Raw genomic sequence first — 13,456 nt, forward strand, 5'->3', positions numbered from 1 at the left:
CAAAGGACCAAGTTTTACACCTAAAGGGTTTCATCCTCAAGCACCACCGAGCAGCTGCTTAATAAGCCCGACTCCCAGTGTTCCCCAATCATGGAAAATTAGTCAACAGATGGTGGCATTAACTACCCACTAATTCCCTCAATCAGAGTTAGCTAAATGAATAATAACTCTCTTGATTATAGGGATTAAATTGTCACCCCAGCAACCCAGCAACCCCCTTCACTAACTGAAGACACATTTTCTTATTCCACTGACAGACTCAAGCAACTTAATCCAATTGAAAGGCACAAAGAACTATAGTTATCCTAGACAATGCTTCCTATATCTAGTTTTGTGCTTTTGCTGATAGGAGATACGCTTAGAAGCTTTGGTGGAAGAGTTATTAGCAAGAAGAGAAAAAGGTCGTTTTGGAGGCAGAAGATGGAGACTTTCCCTTGTGCACATTCCTTTTCTCTATAGTGGTCGGTGAGAGAGATTAAGACCTCTATCACTAATGCAAAGGCTGAAGCAAAAGTGGGGAAAATCTACAGCAAAAATGTTGATTCTGGAACTGGGAGAGGAGGTTCAAGAAGAGATGAAGCTTATTCATGATGGCACTGATTTGTCAATTCAACAATTATTGACCAAGCCTTCCAAAGTTATTCAAATGGGTAAAACTTAGTTTTATCCTTGTGGATCTTATAGTGATTTTGGATAGGGGTCCCTGGTCTTGAGATAATCCCCTGCCTTTTACGAAGCCTCAAGACTCAATCCACAAGAAGGTATTCATATGGGACAGATTGCCAAATCTGCCTCTACATTATAAGAAATAGGTATTTAAATGCTAAAGTTATTTCCCCGAAAACCCTCAAATAATGCACTCATATCCTGCTGGAAATTTGGAAGCAACCTCTAGATAATAAGTAGGTATTTAAATGCTAGATTTATTTTGGTGTGGGACATTTGTCTAATATATGCTCTAAATAAAACCAAAAACAAAAGCTGGCAAGATGACTTGGTGGAGGAAGGCTCAACTAATGCACGCATATCCTGCTTGAAATTTGGAAGCAACCGCTAGATAATAAGTAGGTATTTAAACGTTAGGTTTATTTTCGTGTGGGACCTTTGTCTAATAAATGCTCTAAATATATGGACTTGGTGGAGGAAGGCTTTTTGAATTCTACTCCTATTACACTCTATTACGGGCTGTATCTACCAACTGTTTTTTAAGGATATAAAAGCTTTAATTATGCACCATCTGAAATAAATGTTCATATTAGGTACGAATGATCCATAATTGTGTAGACTACAAGAAAGAATCCAATAGTTAAGAAAACAACCCCTCCAGTAATAGATGGACATTATGATAATAAAGATCATTTTAATCCAAATGAACCTGGGAAAGTTTATTGCTGTCTACTTAATTACACCCTACCTTCATCAAAATAAAGAAAAATAAAAAGTACATCTTGATATTGTGTTACATCCTTATGAGAAACCAAACTTATACACCATACATTTAACAAAATTCCTTCCAGAAATGGTGAGAGTATTTGGGTCAATGTGCACTAAAAAAAGACTTCTGAAATCATATACAAAACTAATAACACCAGATAGCAAATCTTCAAATGATTGAACTCCCTTTCAAACTTAAAAGACATCCCCATCTTGGAAAATGAGCTGATAAACATTCATTCCCCTCAGCCATAAGAAGGAGCAATTTGGCCTCCAAAAACAAAAAAATCGTTTTATTTTCCCTACATTTTTAAGAACTTTATGCCTACAATTCGTTCAAGGTTTGTAAACATTTTTTTAAGGCAACTTAAAAGTAACTATGGTGATTACTCACATATACTCCACCATTTTTCATCTAAAGTACTTTTGGTTCTAGATTGCTGCCATTCTTGATACATTTAAGAGGGATTAATTTTTGCAAATCCATCAGTGCTACTTATTACAAGAACCATGATTTAAGGTTCCGTATAGACTCAAAACCAGAGAGTTTAAAATAATGCATCTTGTTCAACTAATTAAGAGATTAGGTACTATCATATGGCAATGGAAATATCGCTGAGTAATTTCTGGATTTGACTAAGTGTATTTTTTATATCATGAACCACATTCAATCTTCACTGTCCAAAAATATCGTACTTGAGGGATGGCCTATTATTTGTAACATCTGATCCCATATATCTTTGGCATAGAAAAGTTACAGGCAGTTCAGTAAAACAATCAACATTTTTAATTGCCCTATATCAAATCAATGATAAATGTAACATATCATATCAGATAAAGAGAGAATGTGATCCACATAGAAGCAACTAAGATATATGAACACTAAAAAACAATAAAAGTCAGCAAACACCTTTGCCAATGAATTTAAGATTCTTAGGATAATACATCAAAATTGTATGATGAAGAAGAAATCCCAGCCGACCATACATCAAAAGTGTTGAGAAGAACTCCCAATTTGCTAGGGCAATTGTTATGAATACTTAAGATTGTTTTGAGAACTGAAACACTAATCCAATTTGGATGACAAAATTTTCTTCTCAGTAATGCAATTAAAACCATAGAGAAGATAACTTAAAATATAGAGATTAAAGTGACCCTACTTGCAATATAGAAAATTTAAATGATCACTTCCCTCTTGACTCTGCATTTAGTATATAATGTAAAGTGTATTTTTTAATAGAGTGCATATGGGATATATAGATATTAAAATGACCCTACCCTTATTATTTTCAAACTTTACAATATAGAAATTTAAATGATCACTTCCCTCTTGACTCTGCATCTAATATATAATGTAAAGTGACATTTTTTAATAGAGTGCATATGAGATATCCATGTGAGATCCTACCAAAACAGCCATCAAAATCTCATTCACCTTGGAAGCCACGGTTAGTAAAACCTTTTGCCTGAGACATTTAATACATGACCATTTGCTTCTTAATTGATTCATACTCTAATGACCTGCTAAACCTACTGCAACAACCATCAGCATTTTTTAATAGACTGCATATGAGATATCCATGCGAGATCCTACCAGCACAAGCCATCAAAATCTCATTCACCTTGGAAGCCATGGTTAGTAAATGACCTTTTGCCTGAAACATTTAATACATGACCATTTGCTTCTTAATTCATTAATATTCTAATGGCCTGCTTAACCTACTGCAACAACTACCAGCATTTTTTAATAGAGTGCATATGAGATATCCATGTGAGATCCTACCAGCACAAGCCAGCACAAGCCATCAAAATCTCATTCACCTTGGAAGCCATGGTTAGTAAATGACCTTTTGCCTGAGACATTTAATAAATGACCATTTGCTTCTTAATTCATTAATACTCTAATGACCTGCTTAACCTACTGCAACAACTACCAGCATTTTTTAATCGAGTGCATATGAGATATCCATGTGAGATCCTACTAGCACAGCCATTAAAATCTCATTCACCTTGGAAGCCACGGTTAGTAAATGACCTTTTGCCTGAAACATTTAATACATGACCATTTTCTTCTTAATTCATTCATACTCTAATGACCTGCTAAACCTACTGCAACAACTACCAGCATTATTGGATCTAAAGAAGTACCAATACTGCACGAAGGATTTCACCAATACTCTAATGACCTGCTTAACCTACTGCAACAACTACCAGCATTTTTTAATCGAGTGCATATGAGATATCCATGTGAGATCCTACTAGCACAGCCATCAAAATCTCATTCACCTTGGAAGCCACGGTTAGTAAATGACCTTTTGCCTGAAACATTTAATACATGACCATTTTCTTCTTAATTCATTCATACTCTAATGACCTGCTAAACCTACTGCAACAACTACCAGCATTATTGGATCTAAAGAAGTACCAATACTGCACGAAGGATTTCACCAATTGACAACTGCCATAAATTGAAATTAAAATTCTTTACCAAAATATAATCCAGGAAAGAACAGAAAAATGAAAACAAATAAGCCACAAAATCTCATTCATCTTGGAAGCCACGGTTAGTAAATGACATTTTGCCTGAAACATTTAATACATGACCATTTTCTTCTTAATTCATTCATACTCTAATGACCTGCTAAACCTACTGCAACAACTACTAGCATTATTGGATCTAAAGAAGTACCAATACTGCAGAAGGATTTCACCAATTGACAACTACCATAAATTGAAATTAAAATTCTTTACCAAAATATAATCCAGGAAAGAACAGAAAAATGAAAACAAATAAGCCACAGATAATGTACTAAATGAAAGTTACTCAATATTTTTGGCATGCATCCCAACACCCTGCAACTTGCGAATTGCATGCAGTAAAGTCATGTTGTCCCGACACCATCCTCAACCTCAAACAAAATACAGTTTACAAACAAAACACATAATACAAACATAAAATCCAGATTATGATAATACAAAACACAGAACACAAGAAGTAACAGAAAACAAGAAAATGCATGGCCATGCCAAAGAAAACAAAAACAAAAAACTGAAAATCGATCAGAAAAGAAGAACAAAAAAAAAGACAAATGAAAACGATAAAAAGTTGCCTATATATATTAATGAAATCAATGGCACTTTGGATTTTCAACAAACCATCTTGAAGCTAAGCCTGTTCAAGTTTGGCGAAGTGACAAGTAACAAGAAAACTTTACTTTCTTACCTCACTGATTAGACTTGACTTCAGCCATGTCTTGTGACTCTGGTATATACTGTTTATTGCATTTCATTTCTAGTTGTATCTTCCACATATTTTAAGGATATAAAACTGAATTATGCACCATGTGAAAAAAAAATGTTCATATCTAAGCAGGACTGATTCAAAATTAGACGGCCTAACCAACTACCAGATCATTTTTATCTAACTGTAACTGGGAAAATTCAATGTTGTTTACTCAATTATATCCTATCTTTATCAAATAAAGAAAAATAGAATGTACATCTTCATATTCTGTTACAACCAATTAGGAAAAGCCAAACTATACACCAAACATTCTAAAAAAAATTCCTTAAAAAGGGGGATATAATAAGAACAATACACCAAACATTCTAACAAAATTTCTTTCAAAAGGGGGATAACAAAATTTCTTTAAAAAGGGGGATAATAAGAACTATACACCAAGCATTGTAACAGATTTAATTGCATTGTAACAGATTTAATTGTCTTTGCCCATATTCATTTGCAATCTTGAAAGATTTAAAATCAGAGGGCTTCATCATCTCTAAACATCTGTTACTGCAAACTTAGCCTTGGGCAATGTTAAATATCCCTATGGCATGAATGCAGGTTATGTAACGTAGTGAGTGTTGGAAGTACTTTGTGATGTTTATCAAAGGCAATGACTTTTCTATCATAGTAGAAAACTGTCCTTTCAGTCTTGGTCACCCATTTATGGCCTGTAATTATCCTAATGCACCATTTATCTATTCCTCCTTGTAGGTGTCTTATATACTATCATACTGTCCGTTAACAATTTAGTGACCCCTTGACATCACATGTCATTCTACCAATATCAGATCTCATGAGGTCCACGTCTTATGACCTTTTCATGCTTAAACATCTCTTAGAATTCCATCATATTTGAAACAATAACCTTCATATTGAACCACTGTCACACTGCCTTTTGATGGTCATATCTTTGTGATGACAATAATTTTTAGTCTTCTGTTTACTGTCATGAATCTCTTCCAGACCTTATACCCTGTGGATTGTCACACGCTACTTATTTCAGTGTCATGTCTGTCACCTGCACCTACAGTAAGGAGCTTGATGCATTTCATACACTTGGAAAATGGTAACACTAATTATGCATGTGCTATCATGACTGTCCTCATGTTATGGACAGGGTGTTCTTGTGACCATCTACTAACAAACATGCATAAACCTTTGTACTTGTGTCTAAAACAAATAGTTCTTGTGCCTCCATTATAAGTGACTGAATCAAGGGTAAAAAAGAAATCCTTCACATCTACTTGTTGCATTTATATACTCTGCCTTTGCAAAATGATGCTTATAAACACTTGACAGGCCCTATGGTCTTTCCTCTGCTCAATATCCTTTACCATTGAAACCCTTCCTTCCCATAACCCATTTTGACCAGCATTGTCAAATCATTCTTTAGTGTCATGGACTTAAAGGATTCTTTTATTTTCAATGTTATGACACCTTAGAGTGATGGTTAACACACGACCATTTATGAATAGTTGTTACACTCCATATTCCTCACAATACACAGGTTTCTTCCTTCAAGATTTTATCAAACAAATATCCACAAGTATCTCCACGTGTACATGATATCAAACAAAGATGCATGGTATTATACATGTATCCTGAGAGTTTCGTTGCATACCTGTCACAATCTGGAGACAAAATCTAGGGCCTGCTATGTGTGGATGAAGTAAATAAGCGCCATGAAAAACTGCAATCCCCATTCATCACGCCATACTTCTCTCCTTGAATATGCAATGAGTCATGAACCTCCTACAATCCTCTGAAGATTCCTTTAATGCCAACATGACCTCTCATGCTACGTGAGTAGAGTTACCTCAAACTTTGAAAGGAAGATTAAATTTAGACCTTCTCTCACTTTGGCGTTGGAAATTGACAAAATTAAAGTTTATTTTACTCCCCTTTTCCAATTTTCATGCCTAAGACTCCTAAAAGACTTGGTGCTTTTGTAAATCATGACTCTTGACTAACCATGCCTTAAAATGAAATTTGGAAGCAACCGCTAGATTATAAGAAGTAGGTATTTAAATGCTAGAGCTATTTTTGGTGTGGGACATCTGTCTAATATATGCTCTAAAACAAAAAGAAAAGCTGGCAAGGTGACTTACTAGATGACTGCTACTCCTCAAAATTAGAAAGGAGAAGGCTGTTTGAATTCTACTCCTATCGTGTTCTATTTCTGGCTGTAACTTCCAACAGGTTTTTAAGGATACTCATATAGAGCTTTAAATAGGCACCATCTAAAATAAATGTTCATATCTAGGCAAGAATGATCGAAAATTAGATTTAATCAAATTAGTAAATTGGCTAATTTTATTAATATTACAAAAAAGAATCCAATAGTTATTAAGAAAATAGCCCTTCCAGTAAAAGATGGACATTATGAACTGCTAAATGATCCTTGGCCCAACACTGTCCCTAGCCATCTTCAAGAGAATGAAAATCATTTTAATCCAACTGTACCAGGGAAAGTTCATTGATGTCTACTTAAATAAATCCCAACTTTTATCAAATAATGAAAAACAGAAAGTGCATCTTGATATCGTATTACACCCATTGGGAGAAGCCAATCTATCCAACAAACATTCTAACAAAATTTCTTCCAAAAAGGAGTAGAGTACTTGTGAAAAATGTGAACTGAAAAAAAAATACTTTTGGAGTCGTATACAAAACGCTAGATAGCAAATATACGAATGACTTGATCTTCCTTTCAAACTTAAAAGATCATTTTAATCCTACTGTACCTGGGAAATTTCATTGATATCTACTTAAATTAAATCCTAACCTTATGAAATAATGAAAAAACAGAAATTACATCTTGATATTGTGTTACACCCATTGGGAGAAAACAAACTATACACACCAAACATTCTAACAAAATCTCTTCCAAAATAACATTAGATAGAAAATCTTCTAATGATTTAAACTTCCTTTTAAACTTAAAAGACATCCCCCTCAGCCATAAGAAGGGACAATTTGACCCCTTCCAATTAAAAATCCTTCTTTTAAACAATAGATCAATTTACATCTTACATTCTTAAAATCTCTTCAAACTTCACCCTCCATTTACATTAACATTTCTTAGCACTTTCAATGAGGACCCAAAATTACTTATGCAATATGCTAACATATGCTGGACACCATTGTGTATTTAGACCTAGATTAAATTTTTCTCCACTGTATCTATACTCTGCAATTTTAGAATAATACAATCAACTTCTAATATCAATCCCTTCAAACATTGTATAAGGGAAAAGTGAAAACAATAGAATATCTATTTTACCTATATTTTTTATAACTTTATGCAACATCTAAAATCCATTCAAGTTTTGTAAACATTTTCTAAGGCTTGAAAGCATTGTACAATATACTATGGTGATTACTCACATATGCTCCTCCATTTTTCACCTAAAGTGCATTTGGTGCCATTCTTAAGGTTTAGATATAAAACATATGATATTTTTTACAAACACAATATTAGAAATAAGATTGTACTAGTAGGGCTGACTTCTTATTCATAACACCTTTAGATTAAGTTTTATAGACTTCTTTCCAAATTCGAAGCATTGAAATGCTCAACATAATTAATGCATCTTCTTAATAGCAAATATAATATATAATGTCATATAATAAGGATTTTGATAAATTTAAGAGTGATTAAATTCTGCAATTCCATCAGTGCTACTTTTTACGAGAACTATGATTTAAGGACTCGAAAGAGTTTAAACTTGTGCATCTTGTTTAGCTAATTAAAAGATTAGAGACTTCTGGCTTCTTATTTATAACACCTTTAGATTAAGTTTTATAGACTTCTTTCCAAATTATAAGCATTGAAATGCTCAACATAATTAATGCATCTACTTAATAGCAAATATAATATATAATTTCATATAATAAGGATTTTGATAAATTTAAGAGTGATTAAATTCTGCGATTCCATCAGTGCTACTTTTTACAAGAACTATGATTTAAGGACTCGAAAGAGTTTAAACTTGTGCATCTTGTTTAACTAATTAAAAGATTAGAGACTATCACATGGCAATGGAAAATATCATACTTAAGGGATGGCTATTATTTGTAACATTTGATCCCATATATCTTTAATATAGAATAACTTACAGGCAGTGGATCTTGAGCAAAGATGGATTTCCTTGAAACATCAACATTTTTAATGCACCTACTCAATAGCGAATGCAATATATCATATCGGATAATGAAAGAACGTGATCTACATAGAGGCAACTAATTCATGCAATCCCATTAGTACTGTTTACTGTATAAGAAATATGAACACTAAAAACAAAAGAAGTCAGCACACACACCCTTTGCAATGAACATACAAGGTATAAATTCTTAGGATAATACATCAAAATTGTTTGATAAAGAAGAATTCGCAGCCGACCATATGTGGTATTATACATCAAATTTGTTCAGAAGAACTCCAAATTTGCTAGGGGGAATGCTATGAATACGTAAAGATTGTTGTGTAAGTGATTCGAAACTGAAAAACTCATCCAATTTGGATGATAAAGTTTGCTTCTCAGTTATGCAATTAAAACCATAGAAAGATAACCGATCCTCTACTTCTTACTTCTACACTTCAAAATATAAAGATTAAAATGACCTGCCCTTGTTATTTTCAAACTTTACAATTTAGAAATTTAAATGATCATTTGCCTCTTGACTCTGCATTTTAGTATATAAAGTAAAGTGCCCGTTTTCAAGAGAGTGCACATGGTATTTCTATGTGAGATCCTACCAACACAGCAATCAAAATCTCATACACCTTGGAAGCCATAGTTAGTAAATGATCTTTTTCCTAAAACATTTAATACATGACCATTTGCTTCTTAATCCGTTTATATTATAATGATCATTTGCTTCCTAATCCATTTAGATTATAATGGCCTGCTAAACCTACTGCAACAACTACCGGCATTATTGGATATAAAAAAGTACCAATGCCGCACTAAGGATTTCACCAATTGACAATTGCCATAAAAATATCAATTCAGCTAGAAATTACCTTAATCAAAATAATTGCTATAAATAATATCAATTCAGATTGAAATTAAAATTTCTTTACCAAAATGTAATTCAGGAAAGAATAGACAAATGAAAATAAATACGCCACGGAATAATGTACTAAATGAAAATTACTCAATATCAAATAAAGTAGAACCTTTACCAACAATATAGCAGATGCAGCATAAAAGCAGGTAAAAATGACGACATTTGAAAGAGCAGAGGAATGAAAAGCCTCGTACCTGGAAAAGGTCACACAGTATTCCTGGCAAAATAGCTCTGGTCGGATTCTTGGCATTCGTCAAGTCATGTTACCCTACCCCTGCTCCTCAACCTAAAACAAAATACAGTTTACAAATAAAACACATAATACAAACATAAAATCCATACAAAACACAGAACACAAGAAGTCACAGAAAACAAGAAAATGCATGGCCATGCCAAAGAAAATAAAAATAAAAAAGAGAAAACTGAAAATTAGAGGAATCAGAGGAAGAGGAACCAAAAATACAAATGAAAATGATCCAAAGGTGCCTATATATGTTAGTGAAATCAACGGCACTTCTATTAAAAAAAACAGAAATCAACGGTACTTTTCTAAAAAGAAGGCAGAAATCAAAACAGAAAGCAACGGCCATTGCATCCAAACCGTTTATTTGCCCTCATCGACGACTGGCAGTCCAGTGACGTTGGAGCCCTCATAAAAAATCTATTCTCTTCCAAAATAAACAGTACTTTGTTTTCTAATTTTAAGATTTTTTCAATGGAGTATCTACTTAAATTTAGTAAAAGAGAAATATACTTGGGGTTTTTTCGAACTAATATTTATTAAAAAAATTAAATATATTTAATATTTTTTATATGTAAAAATAAATATTTATTTTTTAAAATAATATTCAATAGTATTCTATTAAATAATTAATAATTGTTATATTTCAAAATAGACACTTAATCTCATATGAATAGATTAATTAACTATTATATAGTCACTCAAAATATAAATTGTAAAGAATTAAATTTGTTATAGATGAAAAAAATAGAAGAAGATGCGGTATCATCTAAATTGTATCATTTGAGTATATGTTCATGTTTAAAATTGGCTCTTGAACATGTCAAATTAATTAGGAATTTTCTCATCTAACGATAAGTACACTTCACAAACATCAAACTTATACAATTTGATTACATGTCTAGTTAATGTTGTTCAAGAATAAGTACAAACACTTCACCAATTCACCAAAATAAAATAAAAAGTCCTTGATTATAACCTATTAGCCTAGAAAGGCACTATAAGATTGATGGTCCATACTTAAGATTGCAATGCATTCCTTGAATATGCATTACAATCTACTTTTTAAAAAAAGTAGTGTTACTAACTTGCAATTTAAGAAATGAACTATTGAAGGAATTAGGAAATTAAAACTATTACAACCCAGTTAACCATAAAATACGACAATGCACCATTGCAACATAGTAAACTCCTCTACATCAAATGAAACTATAAAATAATAGAGGTCCCTTCCAAAATTAAACTAAAATGAATGTGATTATATGACTTTTTTTTATCCTCAATGAAACCAATTTGTTAGAAATTTTAGGCAAATAAAATTAGATCCACAATGTACCTTCATTGAGTTACAACAATGCACCAAGAAAATTTTTCAATAATTCCTTAAGTTACATTTTTTTGATTCCAATTTACCACTATAAACATAATTTGTTTCCACAAGAAAAAAATGATGATGTTGTCAAAGGTTGTAGTGTTAGGCCTTACACTTGCCAAATGTATGTCTATTAGAACACATGCAACTAGAATATCTAATAAAAATACACTTTGGATTGTGTTTTGATGCATTTGAATACCCACTTATAAACCTTCCTTTTTTGCATTAGCTAAGATGATGTTGTGAAAAGTTTTAATGTTAGGTCTTACACTTGCCAATTGTCTTTTTTTTTAAGTTTGCAAGGCCTAAGTTGCATTAGAACCAATTTTCACATGTCTTATAGTCATTGTACTCCATGAGAACACATCTCATGCACCTCTCTTATACTTCTAAATTTTTAATTCACATCTATGAGGGCACATACAACAACAACAACAAAAAAAAAAAAAAATTACTAAGATTTTATGAAACTTCATGTTGAATTCACCATAAGGACACATCTGAGCAAGAATATTCTACAACACCAAATAACCTTCAACACATGAGAGAAGCAAAAAATAATTTTAAATTATTATAATATAATAATACACTTGTATATGAAAGGATGCAAGGTCCAAGATGTGTAATACATGCAAATGAAGCCTAGATTATATATACAAGGTGACAAATAGGACTGTAACACAACATTATTACAAGTTTTGTAATCATGTGAATTGAGAAACAAAGAGATAACTACCCTAAGTGTGTCCAAAGAATTCCTTAAGTAAAGTTGACAAACTAGGTGTGAATAGGATCCACTTAAGTGAAGTTACTTAGGAAATAGCCCCACTCCCATCAACACCCACTCTTAAGTGCAACTTAGAGAGGTACAAACAAATGCAAAGATGTAAATATGGGTCCCAACAACAATATCTAATAAGGTACTCGTGTATAAACAATATCCCACAGATGAAAAAATGAGATAAACCATAGGAAAGATTTCTTTCAAACATAGAAAAGATGTAAATAAAAGTTTCAAGAGTGAAGGAAGGAGGACTCAAGAAGACCCCCCAAATAATAATTCCTTCACCCTGTTTATTTATCATAATTGAAGATAGCAAGGCAATGACAAAGGCTTAGTAAGGATAGCAACAATTTACTCCTTAGTAGGAAGCTACTCCAAGTTAAAAGCGCCATTCTAGATCAACATCTTATTGAAGCGCATGTGGATGTTGATGTCCTTAAGCCCATTTATTTTCTACTTGTTTGTGTTAAATGTGAATGACATTTTGATTTTCAATCCTAATAGTAATGGGACTATCAATAGGAAGTCCAAACTTGACCATTAACTTGCAATGTCAAAGAATTTCCTAGCTAGCCAAAATTACAAATTCTTACTCAATCTCTATTAATTATAATGTATTTCTTTTGCATCTTATGAGAATGCAATCATAGTATAATCAAGTAAAAATACTAAACTAGAAATAGACTTCTAATCAATCAATGTCACACGACTAGTCCAAGTTGATGAAGCCCACAATTTAAGAGGCTCTTGAGGTGTGTCAAATATATATACACCTCAGTAGCGTCTTAAATTTCTTAGACTAGTCTTGTGAAATTGATTATTAGAAGTCTATTTCTGCATTAGCATACACACACATGCACACATGCATACACTCCCACACCCACACCCACACACACACTCGTACACACACATACATACACACATGTACATTTCTACATATATGCATATATATATGTGTGTGCATATATACATCTATATACACACACATATTTGAACCCTCCAATAACTCTGATGAGACTCTTGAGAGAAATGAAATTCAAGTTAAACTATATAGGAAATATTAAGAGAACCATGTGTCAAGTATACAACACTACCAAGCAAATAGTAATACAAAATAACAATAACTATAGGATTTATGTAATTTATAGATGTAGAATCATAAATTATATCCCTACACAATTTTGTCCTTATCTAGGCCTTGCTTTTGTGTTCCAGCCTCTTGTGCCCTGAATCTATTTTGATTTTGCCAATACCCACCTA

General features: G+C 32.6%; 1 long non-coding RNA gene across 1 annotated transcript; it reads right to left on the bottom strand.

Moving 5' to 3' along the window:
• Positions 1-1,706: 1,706 nt before the first annotated feature.
• On the bottom strand, positions 1,707-10,397 carry LOC131045030 (uncharacterized). The gene is made up of 2 exons (XR_009105757.2): positions 9,991-10,397; positions 1,707-2,172 (listed from the first exon to the last, which is right to left on the bottom strand). It is a non-coding gene; the product is annotated as an uncharacterized LOC131045030 (long non-coding RNA).
• Positions 10,398-13,456: the final 3,059 nt, after the last annotated feature.

This window comes from Cryptomeria japonica, chromosome 5 (genome assembly GCF_030272615.1).
Source record: "Cryptomeria japonica chromosome 5, Sugi_1.0, whole genome shotgun sequence".
In the NCBI taxonomy this organism is placed as follows: domain Eukaryota; kingdom Viridiplantae; phylum Streptophyta; class Pinopsida; order Cupressales; family Cupressaceae; genus Cryptomeria; species Cryptomeria japonica.